Source organism: Drosophila miranda (genome assembly GCF_003369915.1).
Source record: "Drosophila miranda strain MSH22 chromosome Y unlocalized genomic scaffold, D.miranda_PacBio2.1 Contig_Y1_pilon, whole genome shotgun sequence".
Lineage (NCBI taxonomy): Eukaryota > Metazoa > Arthropoda > Insecta > Diptera > Drosophilidae > Drosophila > Drosophila miranda.
Genome location: NW_022881603.1, coordinates 16336340 through 16355119, shown reverse-complemented (window position 1 = coordinate 16355119; position 18780 = coordinate 16336340). Strand labels below are relative to the sequence as shown.

Below are 18780 nucleotides of genomic sequence, written 5' to 3'. Positions count from 1 at the left end.
TAGAGTAAAACATTAGCGCCTAGATCTCAGAGACTATAAAAGCTAGAGCAACCAAATTTGGTATCCACACTCCTAACATATCGGACCGAGACGAGTTTGTTTCAAAATTTCGCCACAACCCCTTCCGCCCCCGCAAAGGACGAAAATCTGGGGATATTCACAAATCTCAGAGACTATTAACGCTAGAGTAACCAAATTTGGTATCCGCACTCCTGTTAGATCTCACTTTAAAACGTATATCTCAAAATTTCGCCCCACCCCCTTCCGCCCACACAAAAGACGAAAATCTGTTGCATCCACAATATTGCAGATTCGAGAAAACTAAAAACGCTGAATCATAGATAACGACCACATATATCAGATTGCTGAATGTGGATCAGATCAGATAATTGTTATAGCCAAAAGGAACAAATCAATTTGCACTGGCCGCGCAGCGCCCGACGTCACGCTCAGACTGATTTTCTGTCTCTCTCGCACGCACTCTTTGTCGTGTCGTTTAATATTAGCTGCGTCTGCCGGAGGAGAGCCATACTGACTAAGTATCGGGTATAAATGTAGAGTTGCGGTGTACACAGCAACTCACAACGTTCCCCCGCGTTTTTATACCCGATACTCAAAATGAGTATTGGGGTATATTAGATTTGTGGTAAAAGTGGATGTGTGTAACGTCCAGAAGAAATCGTTTCCGACCCCATAAAGTATATATATTCTTGATCAGCATCAATAGCCGAGTCGATTGAGCCATGTCTGTCTGTCCGTCCGTCCGTCTCATAAAGATATGAGAAAACCAAAAACGCAGAATCGTAGAGAATGACCATATCTTTTAGACTGCAGAATCTGAATTGGATCGTATTATTATTATAGCCAGCATCAAGAAAACAATTTCATTTTTTCTCGCCCTGTCTCTCTCTAACACACACGTATCATAGCCGGCTTTGCTTAGAGTAAAACATTAGCGCCTAGATCTCAGAGACTATAAAAGCTAGAGCAACCTAATTTGGTATCCACACTCCTTATATATCGGACCGAGACGAGTTTGTTTCAAAATTTCGCCACACCCCCTTCCGCCCACGCAAAGGATGAAAATCTGGGGATATTCACAAATCTCAGATACTATTAAGGCTAGAGTAACCAAATTTGGTATCCGCACTCCTGTTAGCTCTCACTATAAAATGTATATCTCAAAATTTTGCCACACCCCATTCCGCCCCCACAAAGAACGAAAATCTGTTGCATCCACAATATTGAGGATACGAGAAAACTAAAAACTCAGAATCATACATAAAAACCATATCTATCAGATTGCTGAATCTGGATCAGATCGGATCATTTTTGTAGCCAAAAGGCTATGCAAATCTATTTGCAGTGGCTACGCAGCGCCACTTCACTGTAACCCTCTATTTGGTTTGGGTTGCTTTGAATTTTGAATAAGAAACAGCAGTTCCTTGGGGCTTGGGGTTGTGACTGGATGGAACGTAGGTCCCATTCGCTTGTGGGCTAATTGAACGCCATTTGGTTAGACAGTAATTGATGTATGATTCGGTCCTGGATACGCCTGGCCGGGCATCTGGGGGATACCCACTGAAAGGCAAACGGCGCGGCACAGGACTCTCGAATGTCAACCGCTCAGTGTCGCTTTTCGGACAATTCCCGTATCCATTTCGAACTGTATCGTCCTTCTGCACTCTGCAATGCATTTTTCTGCTTTTGCATACCCTTACAGAGGGTACACGAACACGAACTCTGCTCCATTAGGAGCAAAGAAAAGAATGATCTCCCGACTCCCAATAGCTCCCTGCAGAAGCTGCACACCAATTGTCCGCTTTTTTTGGTAACGTCTAATAGCAAATTTATGAAACTGACCAACACAAATGAATCGTGGACAGGAGGCATTTCATGACAAAAAAACTCTCCTTGTTCCCCACTCGACTCAATTTCTCGATCACAAACAAATAGAAGAACTGCCATGTTTCCGTTCCAGTCTATCTGCCGTGGTCAGAGATTCATCCCTAAGGTTGAATCAACTTGATTTCCAATCGTCAGAATGGCTTTTCAACAAAAACATCAAAACAAATAAAAGATAAAGTTAAGTGAAAACTATCGCTAGGTAAATGTGGTCAGAAGGCAACTGCTCGCAGCCGACCCATTCTGAATTCCTATGCATTCTATCCCAGTCGTCCCTTCACTTGTTGAAAATATAGAAATCCCGCTCGAACCCACATCTCACTGGACAGGTTATCGCCTCTGAGGCTAATTTGCCTGCATTCCAAGTTTTTGTCATGGTTCCATGCTCGCAGAAAACTTTGTAGTGAAACAGATATTTGCCATCAAAGCTATACGCTTACCAGCGTAAACTTTACGGACAGCTACCCTACGCTATTCACTCAGACAATACAAGGTTGTAAATAAGACAGATGGGAAAGAAGACAATTGTGTTCAATGTAATGTGTGAGTCCTCCTGGTATTAATTAATCGGAGTCAATCCGATGTACAACACAAGGTGGCCCCACGTTGGGCGCCAAAAATAAGGATCTTCTTAATTATTACTGTAATGGGTAACGAGTACTTGGGCGAGATGGTATTACTCGGCTATGACCGGCACGTATTGTTTCCGGCTGCTGGCTCGTCAGCAAGGGGGTGGAGTTGTTTTATTGTCATAGTCCGAGGCCCTTTACTTTCTTTATTTTAAATTTAACGTGCAAGAAAAAAACAAGCCATACACCTCACCGGACAGAGTTCACTGCAAATGACCACATAACACGGACGATTACCTAAAAGACAGACGGACGATCCTCAGCTGTTTCGAGGACCCCTTGCCCTTGATATTTATTGGAACTAAATTATACATAAAAATACGGGGTATATGTTCCCTCCCATAGGCTACCTGGGCCTGGTTCCCTTGAACTAGGATCAGGTAAACTTATAAACTAGTATTTGAATAAATGTGCAATGGTAAAGATTAAAATTTAAAGATAGAATATAAATGTTGATTCTTACGGGCTACGAAACGGTGAGGCAATTTGGTCGGAACACCCATAGACAATTTCTTCCATGCCCAAATGATTGTAATCAAATACCTAGTAAATAAACTCACTTTTACTGCGGATCCACCGTCGAAAGCGCTTTCTGATGGTTGCTGCAAAACTGTGGTTAATATGATATTTTGGGTTCGGGTGTATTATTATTGCATTTCGGTTATAAACATATTGGTTCTTGTTATTTTTTGTTTTGTTTTGATCTGTGCATGGAAGGTTATCTATTTATGGATTTGTTTTAGTTTCATATTCACTCTTCCTCTTGCCCTTCTTTTCCTACTCTATGCTCCCTCACTGCTGTTCTTCATTTCTGCATTTCTTTTTTATGTATATGTATGTAAACTTAAATAGCTGTTCTGCTGCTCGGTACTATTCTGCTTACTCTTATGTTAACTTATGTTACTTCTCTCGGCTTATCGCCAGCCCCCTTCGGCTCCGTTGCTGGCGAGCGTTTTTATAGCTCGCTCGCTCTCCTATTGGGCTCTGCCTTTGCTGCTCGCGTGTTCTCTCTCTCCCCCGCTTTCACTCTCTGCCTATGCGCGCATCACCTTTGGCTCCGCTCGCTCTCTTTATTTTTTTGGGGCATTACCCTTGCAGCTCTGAGTATTGAACTCCAACAACACACTAACTCTTTCCTTCCCTATGTGCTGCGGATCTTAATTGGGCCTTGTTAACTGTATTTGCCATACGGCACGTTTAGGTAGGATTTGCGCTATTTTCCTCCTTTTTCTCCGTTCGTATTTCGCCGGTGCTGAACTTTCCGCTATCGCGGATTATCGACCGTCCCGCTTTGTGGCCGCCGCCTCACCGACGTCGATCCGGCTGCCCGCGAAGGTCGAGCCTCTCTGAATTTTTTCTGCGTCTCTGCTCCCTCGCTCTGTGCTGCGACGGAGCAGCTGCTTGGAGCGCCGCTGCTTCGCCAGCCCAAATTGCTAGGCGCCAAATCTAGTGCAGGGAGAAAGAACCGTCTAACGTATTCGGCCCCGAAAGATCTGTGGTAACCCACTTTTTGTTCCTCTTACCCGGCAATCTTGGCCCCAGTGGCCGACCTATCTTCAGTTATCGTAGTCCCGCGACTTTTGCTTTGCTGCTGCTGGATACCACTCGCGCTTTGACAATATTATTTTCTTGACTTTGGAACTTTTTCATTAATGATTTTTGCTGAGCCTGTTCGGGGCGATGTTGGTCGCTCGACATCCAAATTCCAAAAGGAAGATGGACACGCTCCCATCCACTATGAGACCGGTCGGATCCGCTGGATGACGTTCGAATGTCATCGCTTTCTCCTCTTTCTCTTCACCTGCCATCAGCGTTAACTCACCCCCAGAGGGAGCCAACCTTTCAGAGCACCGTTTAAGAGGAGCCCCTGACTCCAAAACCCCCTGTAGCAGCGAGACTTTGGCTGTCCATACAACGCCGTTGGCGGTCAATTTAGTTTACGCCCTCAGCTAAAAGCCTCTTACAATACCAATTCCCAGCGCTTGACCAATGTTTCTTGATGATCAGTATTGACGTCAGGAGGCGTTGTTAATGGTTCACCAATCAAGAAGTGTCCTGGGGTGAGCGCTGTTGTATCAGTGGGATCATTTGACATTGGAGTGATGGGTCGAGAATTGAGAATTGCTTCAATTTCGATTATCACTGTGTTTAGTTCTTCAAATGTCAATGAGGCTGTGTTGGTGGTTGTTATCAACAGCTTTTTTGCTGATTTTACAGCCGCTTCCCAGAGGCCGCCAAACGATGGAGCCCTGGGAGGAATGAATTTAAAATCCACTTGCTTTTTGTTGCAATGATTCGTGATCAGAGCACTTCCCTTTGAGCTGAATATAGAGTCTTCTAATTCTTTAAGCTGGTTGTTTGCACCCACAAAGTTCCTTGCATTGTCGCAATGAATAGTTTGGCACCTCACACGTCTGCTTAAGAATCGACGCAGGGCGGCCAAGAATGCATCTGTGGTCAGGTCGCTTACCAGCTCCAGGTGTACTGCCTTTGTGGAAAAGCAGCAGAACACGGCGATGTACGCCTTATCTGGTCTTTTGCCTCGGATCTTATGGTGGATCGAGATTGGTCCACAGTATTCGACGTCTGCATTAAGAAACGGGCGTGCTTGTGTGACTCGTTGTGCTGGGAGATTGCCCATGATCTGGTGCATCAGCTTTGGTCTAGCCTTGGTGCATCTAACACAGCTGTGGATGATGCTTCTAGCCATTGTCTTGTCATTGATAATCCAATATTGTTGTCTTGCGATTGCCCTTAATGCTTGAGCACCACAATGCATGTTCTCCTCATGTAGCTCCCGCAAAATCATTTTGATGATTGGGTCATTGTAAGGCAGCAAAACTGGGTGTTTTGCGTTGTATGGAAGTACCACCAACTCGGATGAGCTCATCGTCTCCTAGGAAGGGAGATAACGATATGATCGAGCTCTTTCTATCCACAGTCTTAAAGCGTTGGAACTTTTTTAACTCTGCTGTAAAATCGACTTGTTGTATGGTTCGCAGGATTATAGTTCGGGCGTGAGTCAGTTCTTCTGCGCAGAGCGTCGTGGTGTTCGCTCTGTTGGTTTTGTAGCAGAAGCGTAACATATATGCCACAATGCGTTGCAGTTTGTGAAACGAGTTGCTATGTCTGCAAGTATATAATTCATCCCCAAGTGCGCTAGGTGTGATTGGCAAGATTGCTGGGTTCTATGTTGGGTGCCTTCGTCCAGTTGTCTCGAGATCCGTGCAGGAATAATGGTTCATATAACCACAGATTGTGATCTGCCAGTCTGCTTGCTGCGATTCCTCTCGACAGGACATCGGCTGCGTTGTTGGCCGATGACACGTGACGCCATTGTGACTGGTTTGTTAATGCCTGGATTTTGGCTATTCGATTTGCCACAAAGGTATGGTATGTTGATGACGATGCGTTTATCCAGGATAACACAACGGTGGAATCACTCCAAAACCATCCTGAAACCGTGTTAATGTCCATGTGCAGATCCTGTCGGACTCGGTTTGTGAGCTCGGCACCGAGGACTGCAGCACAAAGTTCTAACCGTGGTAGCGATTGTTTGGCTGTCGGCGCCACACGTGATTTCGAACAGAGCAGTCTTACTGACACTTGGTTGTTTTTGTATGTAGCGCGTACATATACTGCTGCGCCATATGCTCGTTCTGATGCATCTACAAACGTAAGGAGTTCTTTAGTAACTGGAATTTTACCATCGTAGATATGCCGGGGAATTTGCATTTTGTTCAATGTTTGTAAGTCGTCCCGGTATTCTTTCTATTCGATTTGGTGTTGTAATGGTAATTCGTCATCCCAATCCAGTTTGAGCTCCCAAAGTTGTTGCATGAAGATTTTTGCCTTTACTACCACCGGTGCAAAGAGTCCTAGTGGGTCAAAGATTTGGGCCAGTTCGGAAAATACCACCCGTTTGGTGATGCGTGTAGCCTGACTTTTCTGTGTTCGTCCACACAATGTATCCTTCTCGGCATCCAGATGAGACCCAGAGTTTTCACGCTGTAGTGCTCTAGTGTCTCTCCTAATTTTACATCGGTTACAATATCCTCTTTGGGGATTCCTTGGAGAAGTTGCTCATTGTTGGAGCACCACTTGCGCAATTTGAATCCGGACGGTAGCAATATCTTATTTAGTTCTTGTCGAACATGAATTGCCTCTGGAATCGTGTTTGCTCCAGTTAGACAGTCGTCAACATAGAAATCTGTTTTTAATGTTGTTGATCCTACTGGTAGTCTGTCTTTGTAATGTATTGCCAAATGATCCAGATATTTCGTTGCTAGGAACGGAGCAGCTGTTGTCCCATATGATACTGTTTTTAGGCGATAGTACCTGATCTCTTCGGATGGATTGTTTCTCCAGACTATCATCTGATGGAATTGATCCTCCGGATTCATCCACACTTGCCGGTACATCTTTTCTATGTCCGCTGTGAATACGTACTTATGAATTCGAAATCGTAGCAGAATGGACATAAGTTCGCTCTGAACGGTGGGTCCAGCCTGCAGAATGTCGTTCAAAGATTTCCCGCTTGTTGATTTGCATGAGGCAACGAATACTACCCGAAGCTTTGTGGTGGAGCTCTAAGGTTTCAGTACACAATGATGTGGAATGAAGTAGTGCCTTTTGGGAACTTTTGATGCTGGCACAATCTTCATATGTCCTAGTCCTTCATACTCTTCCATGAAGTCCACATAACTCTTCCAAGTTTTTGTTGAGCTTCGCCGCTCCAACGCTAGGAATCTTTTTGTTGCGGTTTCCAACGACTCCCCCAGGGCTGAAGGGTGTTCGGAAAATGGGAGCTTTACAATAAAACGGCCGTCTGAAGCTGTCTGAAGATTTTCTATAAAATGAGCTTCACGCCGTGCTTCCACTGGAGTGCGTGGTTTGTCTTCCGTCTCTAGATTGTCCAGAGTCCAGAATTTTTCCATGAGCTCGTTTACTCCCGTTGCACAAATGGGTGAGGAATTGTGGGCAGATTTGACTTTTCCTGCCACAATCCATCCCAGTTGCGTGTTTTGTAGCAACGGGCCTCCTGTCCTTAGCTGCTGTTGATCTGGTAGCAGCAGCGAGTAGTAATGCTCGGCTCCGATTAGCATGTCGATTTTTCCTGGCTTATGGAAGTTTGAATCTGCCAGTGAGATCTTGCTTGGTATGTTTAAGCTATCTGAATCGAGTGCCTGAGCTGGTTGATCAGCTATTATCTGTGGTAATACGAAAGCTTCAATTCTTTGCGTAAAACCATTGTGAAGGGATTTCAAGAGCACATTTACTCGTGCTCTGCTGGTCTTTGATTGACCTCCAATTCCTTCGATCCGTAATGTTGTGTCTTTTAGTTTGAGTGACAACATTGATGCCATTCGTTCAGAGATCAAGTTTATCTGTGATCCTGAATCTAGCAGTGCTCTGAAATTAGCAACCTGCCCGTTGTTGGCTTCTACTGCCACCTTTGCTGTGGCCAGAAGATTGTAACTATTGTTACTTGCTGCACCAACCGTCGGGCCTCTTGATTCTGTAGCTGCGCCTGATGCTGTTTCCAAATGTAGCATCGTGTTGTGCTTCTTGTCACACTTGAAGCAGTTTCGACCAGGGCATGCGTTTGTTTTGTGATTTGTTCTAAAACAATTAACGCACATTTTTTGTTTTTGTACCCAATTTAGTCGTTCTGATGGAGATTTGGAGCGAAATTCTTCGCATCCCTAGAGCCAATGGCTTGCTTTTTTGCAGAATGTGCATAAGGGTGCTCGCGTTCTCCCTGTGTTTGCTGATGCACATTTCGTGCCTTTTGGCTTTCTCCTTGATGCTGGTGGCTTCTTACTGGTTCCTAGAACCCGAATTCTTTGCTCCAAGAACTGAAGCATCGTATCCAGCGCCTGAATGTTCTTTGAGCTTCCCAATGATTGCTCATACAAGGCCTTATTTGTTACATCCAGTTTGTTTCTGATAATGGCAATCAATATCGGATCCCATGTAGATATATTGATGCCCAATCCCTTTAGTGATGCAAGGGATTCTATGGTTGTTATATACAACTCTTTTAATGACTTGGGATCGTCATTAATTGTTTGGTGATTGAGGAAGCGGTTCAGTACCGTGTTCGAAACATCTCTGGGATTGTTGTATGCGTCAACTATGCGTCCCAAGCGGCTTCATAATTTTCTTCCTTTAGATCGATATGTCGAATCAATCTTTCTGCCTCGCCGGTAACGGTGGTTTTAGGATACCACATCTTTTTCACCGTAGGCATGTTGGTCTCATGCACCATGCATGAGAACAGATCGAAGAACTGGGTCCATTTTAATAGATCCCCATCAAACTTTGGGATGCTGATGCGTGGAAGATGCACGTTATCCGTGTTTGGTGTGGCTGATTTTGTCAATGCTCTTTGGACCTTACTTTCCAGTGTTAGGTAGGATTCCATGTCATATCCTCCTTCCACTGGGTCCTCGTATTCCTCATGAATTGTGAAGTGGACTTCCTGCGCTTGAGTCCATAGTGATTTTAGATCAGACCGCTTTCTTTGGGATCTACTGGAGGATTCTCATGCTTTTCTTTAAAGATGATTTGACGTTCCCCACGAGCACTAGACGTCTGTGATAGCTTATCCATGCATTCGGTAAAGATCGTAATGTGTTGCTTACATGTTGTACGTAAGTGTTCACGGAATTTTACGTATTCATTCATTCATAATTTTACGTTTTGTCTGTATCGCGAAGTTTGGAGTCGTTTTTGTTGAAGCGATTCCACGCATTTTCGAGTGTTGATATTTTGGCTTGAAAATAAGAGGCCGTTTGCTTTCGTTCTTGGGAATCTTTTTTAAAGTTCCGAGTGCACCTCGATATTTCCTCACCAATCTCTTGCTGCACATCCAGTGCCATTGTAGCGGCAGCTTCTGCCTCCATATGTGTATCCATTCTATCTGTTTGTACTTATTACTTTTGACCCGTTGGGAGTGTTTTATTTGCTTTGCAGCTGGATACGCTCCGAATCGCAACCGTTGTTGGTCAGAAAGGTAATAGTACAGGTGATGTGTTGGATGGAGGGATTTGTGCTGTTTCCAATTTATGGAACGCACGGAACAACAAAAATTGATTGCCTTGGTGGTAATCGAATTCTATAGCTGTTTTTCTGTTGGCTGATAACCTGAATATGTCCGATTTGCCAAAGTGATACTTATTGGTAGGAGATGCTACCGTAAGTGTATGGCCTGATGCCAAATTTTTATTGAGGATGTCCTGTTGACTGCTTCAATCTGATGTCCAGATCGAATCCTTTCACTGTAGCTTGTTAGACAGTTTGAAAGGATGACCAAGGTCGGGGTCACCAAATGTTAATGTGTGTGTGTGTGTGTGTAGGAAGCTGGGTTGCATACGGTACATAAACCGTCTACAGTTTGGTAGTCGCAACTAGAACTTGAACCAGTTGGTCTGCGGAGTGGGTATCCTACGGTGCGCAAGTGAGGATCTGAAGACACGGCGACAGCCTCTGATGATTGCGATGGAAGATGAGTGACAGGCAGCTATGGTACTGTTTCTGATACTGATTTTTATTGAACAAATGCATCTCCTTATATAGCTAGCAGTGGTACTCTTATTCTATGGGAAGGAACGCACATGCTCCTTGTGAGTGTATTTTTAGAGTGTATTTACTTAGGTACTTGGCGGCAATAAAGTAGATAGTTTATTGCTTGATCCCTTTTGGTGGGTTCGAGTTTACAAGTGCTATTGTCTATTCTTAGTTGCTAATGTCTTTTTCGTGTCGTCATATTCAGTTACATGAAATGACATGGACAATTTTATTTATGAGTATTTGTGTATGAGATTGAACTGTATATTCCTAATATTCATTAAATACATGTCTGTGGCTGAACAGTTATAATAAACAAAAAAGTCGAGAACCGACGGCGTTTGCATAACGACTTGCATAACGTTTGCAAACGACTCCTTTGCGAGCTATCATAAATGATACTTTCACTGCCACAAACTGAGCGACACAGGTATCATATTTCTATCATATGCGGGTCCGAATGCGAGCGTTTTATCGGGTTAAGTCTCGCATTTGACTCGTATGCGATATCATTTGTGAGCGTTTGGTTTGCTGGGATATTGCGTGTGTACTAACAAAGATGTTCTCGCTGCAGCGAGCGCATGCGCTCTCTCTGCGCTCTCTCTCATGATGACGTCACTCTGGGGTACGGAACGCGCTAGCCAGTGTGTGACGCTTTCGTTGTATGAACTGGCACATCTACATTGTATGTACATATATACTGTATGGTTAGTGGCTGAGGTCAGCTGCAGCAATTCCGTTGCTTAGGTTAATCTAATTTCATGGAACAAAATTGTTGAACAGTTAATGGTAGAGATTACGAAAACTCATACAGCAGCAGCTCCAGTATGCCCATTATGCATTTTGGTTTTGGTTTTTTTTTTAAATGCATTAACACGGCTCATTACGTAAAAAAACTAACTTTATTTGATTGTTTTATAGCACAAAAGTAAAGCATGAAAATGTGAGAATACAAATATGTACATATGTGAGAGGACTATGAATGGCTCTAATAGTTCTCGGTGGTGCGTACGTAGTTGACGCCGGAGGGCATGGAAACCTTGTCGAAGCCCTTGGGGAACAGCTTGTTAGCCTCCTCGTCTGTGACTGTGGGGAGGATTATGACCTTGGTGCCGGGCTAGGGGAAAAACCATGTCACAATTAGTTTGGAGATCCCTCAGCTGGCTCAGATATATGAGTACTCACAGTCCAGTTGGCTGGAGTGGCCACCACCTTCAGACGATCCGTCAGCTGCAGCGAGTCGATGGTCCTCAGAATTTCAATGGGAATCAGATTGTTAGAGTGGACATTGGGGGAATCTTGGAGCGGATATTCACTCAACGTTGCGGCCAGTGGACATCGGGTAGAACATGGAGAGTCGCACCTTGTGATCAGCTAATGATGAACAGAGCCCGAATGGTCTTGGCCACCTCTGGGTCCTTCTTCTGGTCCTCGTCCAGCATGCCCAGGCTCACGGCCAGGTCGCGGGTAGTGTCGGCTACGATCGGGTAGGGAAAGTCGCCGGGAATGTCCAGACAATAGCTCTTGATGTCGTTCACCCAGTCCACGTGCGAGTTCAGAGCGTCCACGGAGTGCGCCAGGCACTTGATGTTCCGCTTGGCGAACTCGGGCTGGTGCACCGCGATGCGTCCCAGCTCAGTGGCGCACAAGGGCGTGAAATCGGCCGGATGCGAGAACAGAACCACCCATCTAGTAGGTGGTCTCGAATCAACTTTCATAGAGATCGGTTGTGTCGCGCTTGTGCAAAGTTGTTTTCTTTATTCTGCTTTAGCGGAGCATTCTCTTGTGTGCTAAAAATAGCATACATCGTAAATTCGGGTGCTGCTTTGTGCGGTGTCGGCAATTGGACAAAAACAAAAAACACATTTGTGAACATTTTTACAACTGTATTCACTGCCCTTCGGGCAAGACATTCCCCTCAGTCTGCGCACAGCCGCACAAGAGGGGCAATAAAAACTTCGCTGATCATGAGAGAATGCTTCTAATATCAGGCAAATTACCTTCTGAGATTCGTTCTGAGTACCGTTCAGAGGCTGAACGCTCTACATGCACAGAAACCACAACAACAGTAACATTCACTAGTGCTACCAACAACACCACCTACACCATGGCAACTGCTACAATAAGCAGTATCTGCCCTGCACTAAGCTTTGATAGCCAAGAAAACTCCATATCCACATGCCCCGACGACACTGAGGCAAAAACACTTCGCACTGCTGCCGAACGACTTCTGGATGCTCAAAAACGGAGAACGGGCAAAAGAAAAAACGATCAGACTTTGTCATCTAAATCTAAACGAGGGAGCGGCGGCCGGGACCTGGGCTTGCCCCCCACTACAAGCCAACAGGCAAACACCAACAACAGATTTTCCATTCTTGACACGAACATCCCAAGTGATAGTAATAATGAGGAAGTTCGGATGAATGTAGATGCAGACGCTGGAAATGACCAACTGGATGAACACCTTTATGAAGCAGTTAATACAGACCAGTGTCTTCAAGGAGAATCAACGAGCTCTGGTAATCAGCTTAAAGGCCCTCCAAAACCACCGCAAATAGTTGTCAATATTAGCAACTTAAATGACTTATTTGATGTCATAAAGGACGTTGCAAATTTGAATAACGTTGTCGTCAAAGCTAACCAGGGGGAAACGGTCAGAATCCTCCCCAAAGACAGTGATACCTATAGAGCAATTGTGGATTGTTTCGATGCCATTGGAATAGAATTCCACACATACCAATTGCAGACTGAAAAGCCTCATAGAATTGTTGTAAGAGACCTACATCATAGCACCCTAAACAATGATATTACCGCCGATTTTAAAATGTTGGGCTTCGAGTTCCTTCACATCCATAATCCAAGCTCAAAGACTAACAAGGACGAAAAACTTAATATTTTTTTCATTAATATTAAGCCTTGTGCAAAAATTAACGAAATTTACCAAGTCAAGACCCAAAAAATAAGGATTGAAAGGATGCGAAAATCCACAGAGATTGCTCAATGTTGTCGATGCCAGGATTTCGGCCACACAGCCAAATACTGCCGCCGACATCACAACTGTGCCAGATGCGGTGAAAATCACCAAACCTCACAATGCACACGCCCCCTAGATGCACAGCCAACCTGCATTCACTGCTCTGGAAGCCATATGGCCAGTTACCAAGGATGCCAATGGTATCAGGAGTTTCTACGCCGATCAATCGGCTCCGCAAAGAAGGCAATTAATACGAACAGGACGGGTCATGTCCCCTTAAATAATCAAGTGGCATATGCTTACTCTACCACACTTCCTGGAGACCAGCAACAGTTTCCTACCTTGCAGTCTAGTCACAAAAAGGGGGCTAATAGACAAACAATACAGCAGCACCAGCGAAATATTGTTCAGCACCAACCTTTGGTAGGCACTAGAAGTAATACAGGAGCCTCCTATGCTGCCGTAGCAAATGGTAATTCAAATGCAATACCTGCTACACCTGCTCAGCGTCGTTTTCATAGTCTACAAGCGCATCAGCCACAAGGATTGAATAACCAGCAACAGAATTCATATGAAGTTCATGCACTGCTACAACAACAGCAGACAAAATTTCAACAATGGCAACAACAGCTCCAACAGCAGCAGCAGTTTCTTATGTGGCTACAGCAACAGCAGCAAGAACAGCAGCAGCATAATAGTCAAGCCAATCAACGCCTTGAAAAACTTGAAAAAATGGTTTTTGAATTGGCCAACACGATTAAGCAATGGGCTGGATCTAATCTTCAGCTCCAGAACAACGTTTCAGCATCTCAATGAACCCACTAAAGGTTCTCATCTGGAATGCTAACGGCATTTCAGGGAAAGCAAAAGAAGTTGAGCTCTTCGCGCACAAGAATAGCGTTGACATTCTTCTTTTGACGGAGATCAGAATTAAAAGAGGGGCAGCTGTAATAATAAATGGATATGCCTTCTATCCAGCCTTCAAGCCATCGCGGAATAATAATAGCGTTGGTGGAGTTGCGGTTTTAGTTAAGACTTCGCTTCGTCATTTTCCACAAAGGGTCATTAAGACACGCAGCATGCAAATGTCAGCAGTAAAAGTAGCCACAGGACTGGGCGATGTGGAGTTCAGCCCCATTTACTGCCCTCCCAGAGTCAGGATTGAGGAAAGACATTACATCGATGCACTCCGTGCTTGCGGGCAAAGGTATTTGGTTGGTGGTGACTGGAATGCCCGACACTGGCTGTGGGGAGACACTTACAATTCCCCTAGGGGCGAGAGCTAGCGGAAGCCATCTCTGCTACTGGCGCTAAGATCCTTGCAACTGGATCACCAACCAGGTACCCATATGTACTCAATCCGTCCTGCATAGACTTCGCAGTACATCATGGTATTCCGGATTCTCGAGCAACAATAAGTCAGAGCTGGGATCTGGACTCCGACCATCTGGCCTTAGTCATCAGCATTAAAACAGATGGCATTATAGAAAATCCAAGCCCTCATCTAGTCACCAAGCACACTGATCTGCTCGCATTTAGGCAACATTTGGAGAGGTCGATTCAACTGAACGTCACGCAAAACTCTGAGGAAGATATCGAGATGGCTGTAGATAACATCACAGAGAGTATACACATGGCAGCTGCTGCCTCAACGCCCTCGCATCCTCCGACAAGCGCCGCCTATGGAATAGTTCTTACAAGAGAGGCCAGAGAGCTTTTGTCACAAAAAAGGAGCCTTCGCAGACGCGCAATCCGATCTCAAGACCCATAGACCGAATTCTATGGAACCGGGCTGCCAAGCAACTTCGAAACACCCTGAGAGAACTTCGAAGCAACTTCTTTGAACAAAAGCTTGCTTCCATGGATTACACCGTGGATGCTGGATATTCGCTTTGGAAGATCACTAAGTCTCTTAAGAGACAACCGTCAAGACAGATTCCCATCCGGTGTCCCAACGGTGAACTTGCTAGAAACGAAGAAGAGCAGGCCAATTCGTTTGCACATCATTTAGGGGACAGGTTCACCCATTACCAATTCGCCACGGAGGCGCAGTACAAAGAGACAAAAGATAGTCTGCAAACACCTCTACAAATGGCCTTACCCATTAAACCAGCCAGGGCTGAGGAGATTGTTGAAGTCATCAAGTCCCTACAGAGTGTGAAATTCCACACTGAAAGCATTGCCTACTCGGGCGATACTCTACATAGTGCTCATTTTTAACGCCATGTTAAGGATGCAGTTTTTCCCTAAGCAGTGGAAGATAGCAACAATCCTGATGATCCATAAGCCTGGAAAACCGGAGGACGACCCTGAGTCGTATCGGCCAATAAGTCTTTTGTCTTCCTTATCTAAGGTATGGGAGAGGCTTCTTGCCAATCGTCTTGGTAGTATAATCAAGGAATGCCGTATCTTGCCGGATCACCAGTTTGGCTTTCGGGAGGGACACGGCACAGTGGAGCAAGTCCACAGATTGGCAGGACACATCCTACAGGCCTATGATGATCTAGAATACTGCAATGCAGTCTTCATTAATATGCAGCAAGCCTTCGGTAGAGGTTGGCATATCGGCCTACTGAGCAAAATTAAAAAACTGTTCCCAGCACCATACTACGGTGTCCTACGATCATACTTGGAAGGACGTCAGTTTATGGTCAGGTTCAGGAACACACATTCAACACATTGCCAAATGAGAGCTGGAGTTCCACAGGGCAGCGTCCTTGGCCCGCTGCTTTACTCTATCTATACTGCAGATCTACCCTCCCCAAGCGAGCAACATATGGAGGCCCCCCAAAGGCTCTGCTTGCTACCTACGCGGACGATATAGCACTGCTCTACAGCTCCAAGTGCCGCCTTGAGGCAGCAGATGGTCTCCAAGAGTACCTCTACTCTTTGGCAGCTTGGTGCAAAAGATGGAATTTAAAAGTCAACCCACTGAAGACCACCAATCCATGCTTCACCCTGAAAGCGCTCATAGACCACACCCCACCCATAAAGTTTGAAGGCGTAACTTTGGACCAACCAGAGCAAGCAAAGTATCTCGGTATCACCCTTGATAAGCGGCAAAGAATGCAGCAATTGCGGTGGCTGATTAACAGAAGAAGCACCATGTCACTGAGAGCCAAAAGAGCAGATTATGTACACTGTGTAGCCCCGATCTGGCTCTACGGTGTGCAGATTTGTGGTATAGCTGCCAAATCGAACTATAAACGGATACAGGTCTTGCAGAATCGCGCCATGAGGCAAATAACGAACTGCCCTTGGTACGTGCGCGGCTCCACCCTACATCGGGATTTGAATCTGCATACAGTAGAGGAGCAGATTGGAAGGCACACCAGCAGATACAGTGACAGGCTAATTAGACACCATAGTATGCTCGCCAGACGATTACTACCTGCCAGGCCTTTGAGGCGGTTGAAGAGATTGGGTTTTGCCAAAACTATTGGCCAACTCTAAGTTTCCCTCCCAATATTATAATATTATATTTTTTGTAAGTCCTCTCGCATTTAGCATTAGGTTTGGCTACCCCAATATTATTTACCAGTGATGTTAAGATACGTTATATGCAATGTACGGATTCAACGCTTAATAAAAAAATAAAAAAAAAAATAAAAAAAAATCTAGTAGGTATTCGGTATTTAGTGGGAGTGGAAATGAATGCGATTTGGATTCAGCTCACGAGTTTCCCTGCCATTCGTGGAAGTTGATCGGCCCCTTGGTGGTGTCGGCGTGGAAGTTAGGCACAGTCTGTCCCGGACGCATTTTGCACTACTTTTAGTTAATAAATCTCACTACTTTTTAATCTTGTTTAGCTCGCTTGCTTGCTTGTGCCTCCACTGAATACCCATGGAGCGGCGTCGCCTGCTTTTATATCCGACAGACTCGAACCTGCTCGACCAGAGCGACAGAGAACGAAACAGAGGGAGAGCGAGTAAAAGCGAGTGCGACGCTGCCTTATCGCATGTTTATGGTTGTGTATACATAGATTATATAGAATAATAAGCGATTCTAAGTAGCTGTGCTTGAGAGGGGGCATGTATAGGAAACCTCGTGCAAGGCCCCTATACCTACCCTATATAGCGAGCTGGCAGAGAGCGTTTAGCAGGGCAAGCAAGCGCAAAGCTTTAAAAAACATATGAGTGACATAGACATAAGTAACAAACAAAACGAGGGGGAACGTTGTGAGTTGCTGCGGACACCGCAACTCTACAGTTATACCCGATACATAGTCAGTATGGCTCTCCTCCGGCAGACGCCGCTAATATTAAACGACACGACAAAGAGTGCGTGCGAGAGAGACAGAAAATCAGTCTGAGCGTGACGTCGGGCGCTGCGTAGCCAGTGCAAATTGATTTGTTCCTTTTGGGTATACAAATGATCCGATCTGATCCAGATTCAGCAGTCTGATAGATATGGTCATAATCTATGATTCTGCGTTTTTAGTTTTCTCGAATCTGCAATATTGTGGATGCAACAGATTTTCGTTCTTTGTGGGGGCGGAAGGGGGTGGGGCGAAATTCTGAGATATACGTTTTATAGTGAGATCTAACAGAAGTGCGGACATCAAATTTGGTTACTCTAGCCTTAATAGTCTCTGAGATTTGTGGATGCCCCAGATTTTCGTCCTTTGCGGGGGCGGAAGGGGGTGTGGCGAAATTTGGACATGAAACGGTCAAGGTCCGATATCACAGGAGTGTGGATACCAAATTTGGTTGCTCTGGCTCTTATAGGTTCTGAGATCCTTGAACTCATATTTTGCAATTGGCAAAGCCGACCATGAAACCTGTGTGTTAGAGAGAGACAGAGCGAGAAAGAATGAAATTGTTTTCTTGATTCTGGCTATAATAATTATACGATCTGGTTGAGATTTTACACTTTAGAACATATAGTCATCCTCTACGATTCTGCGTTTTTGGCTTTATCGTATCTTTAAAAATGGGGATGCCACAGATTTTCGTCCTTTGTGGGGGCGAAAGTGGGCGGGGCGAAGTTTTGAAATATTTTTGTAGCAGTGACATATCACAGAAATCTGGATACAAAACATCGTTGCTCTAGCTCTTATAGTCTTTGAGCACTAGGCGCTGAAGGGGACGGACAGACGGACGGACGGACAGACAGACAGACGGACAGACAGACATGGCTCAATCGACTCGGCTATTGATGCTGATCAAGAATATATATACTTTATGGGGTCGGAAATGATTCCTTCTGGACGTTACACACATCCATTTTTACCACAAATCTAATATACCCCAATACTCATTTTGAGTATCGGGTATATGTAAAAATACTTATACTGAGGCCATTTTTCTGTACCTTGCCTCGCCCAAAACGAGAAGCAGAAATTCTGGACTTTGTGATGAAACTCGTGATGGAATGGAAAAGTACAGTTTCCTCCTCATTCCTATATTTCCTATTCGATTCGCTTCAAATTAGCAAAGATCCAGGAATTTCCTTCAGGATTTCCATCGCCACACAGCTGTGGAAACAGCTGATCCTTTCCGGCCCGTAACCGGCTCCAAACATAAACAGAGAGTCCAAACAGCGAAAGAGAGCGGTCGCCTTTGCATTGGTGTTGGTATTTAGCCTACAATTACCAATACCAGCTCACTTTTCTGCTCACCACACAGCGCTCTCCCACACGGACAGTAGAGACAAAAGAGAGCAGCGCGCTGTGTGAAGGTGTTGGTGAGGGCCTGTAGA

The 18780-nt window shown here is 45.0% G+C and overlaps 1 pseudogene; it reads right to left on the bottom strand.

Moving 5' to 3' along the window:
- Positions 1-10992: 10992 nt before the first annotated feature.
- Positions 10993-16914, bottom strand: LOC117190971 (annotated as a pseudogene).
- Positions 16915-18780: the final 1866 nt, after the last annotated feature.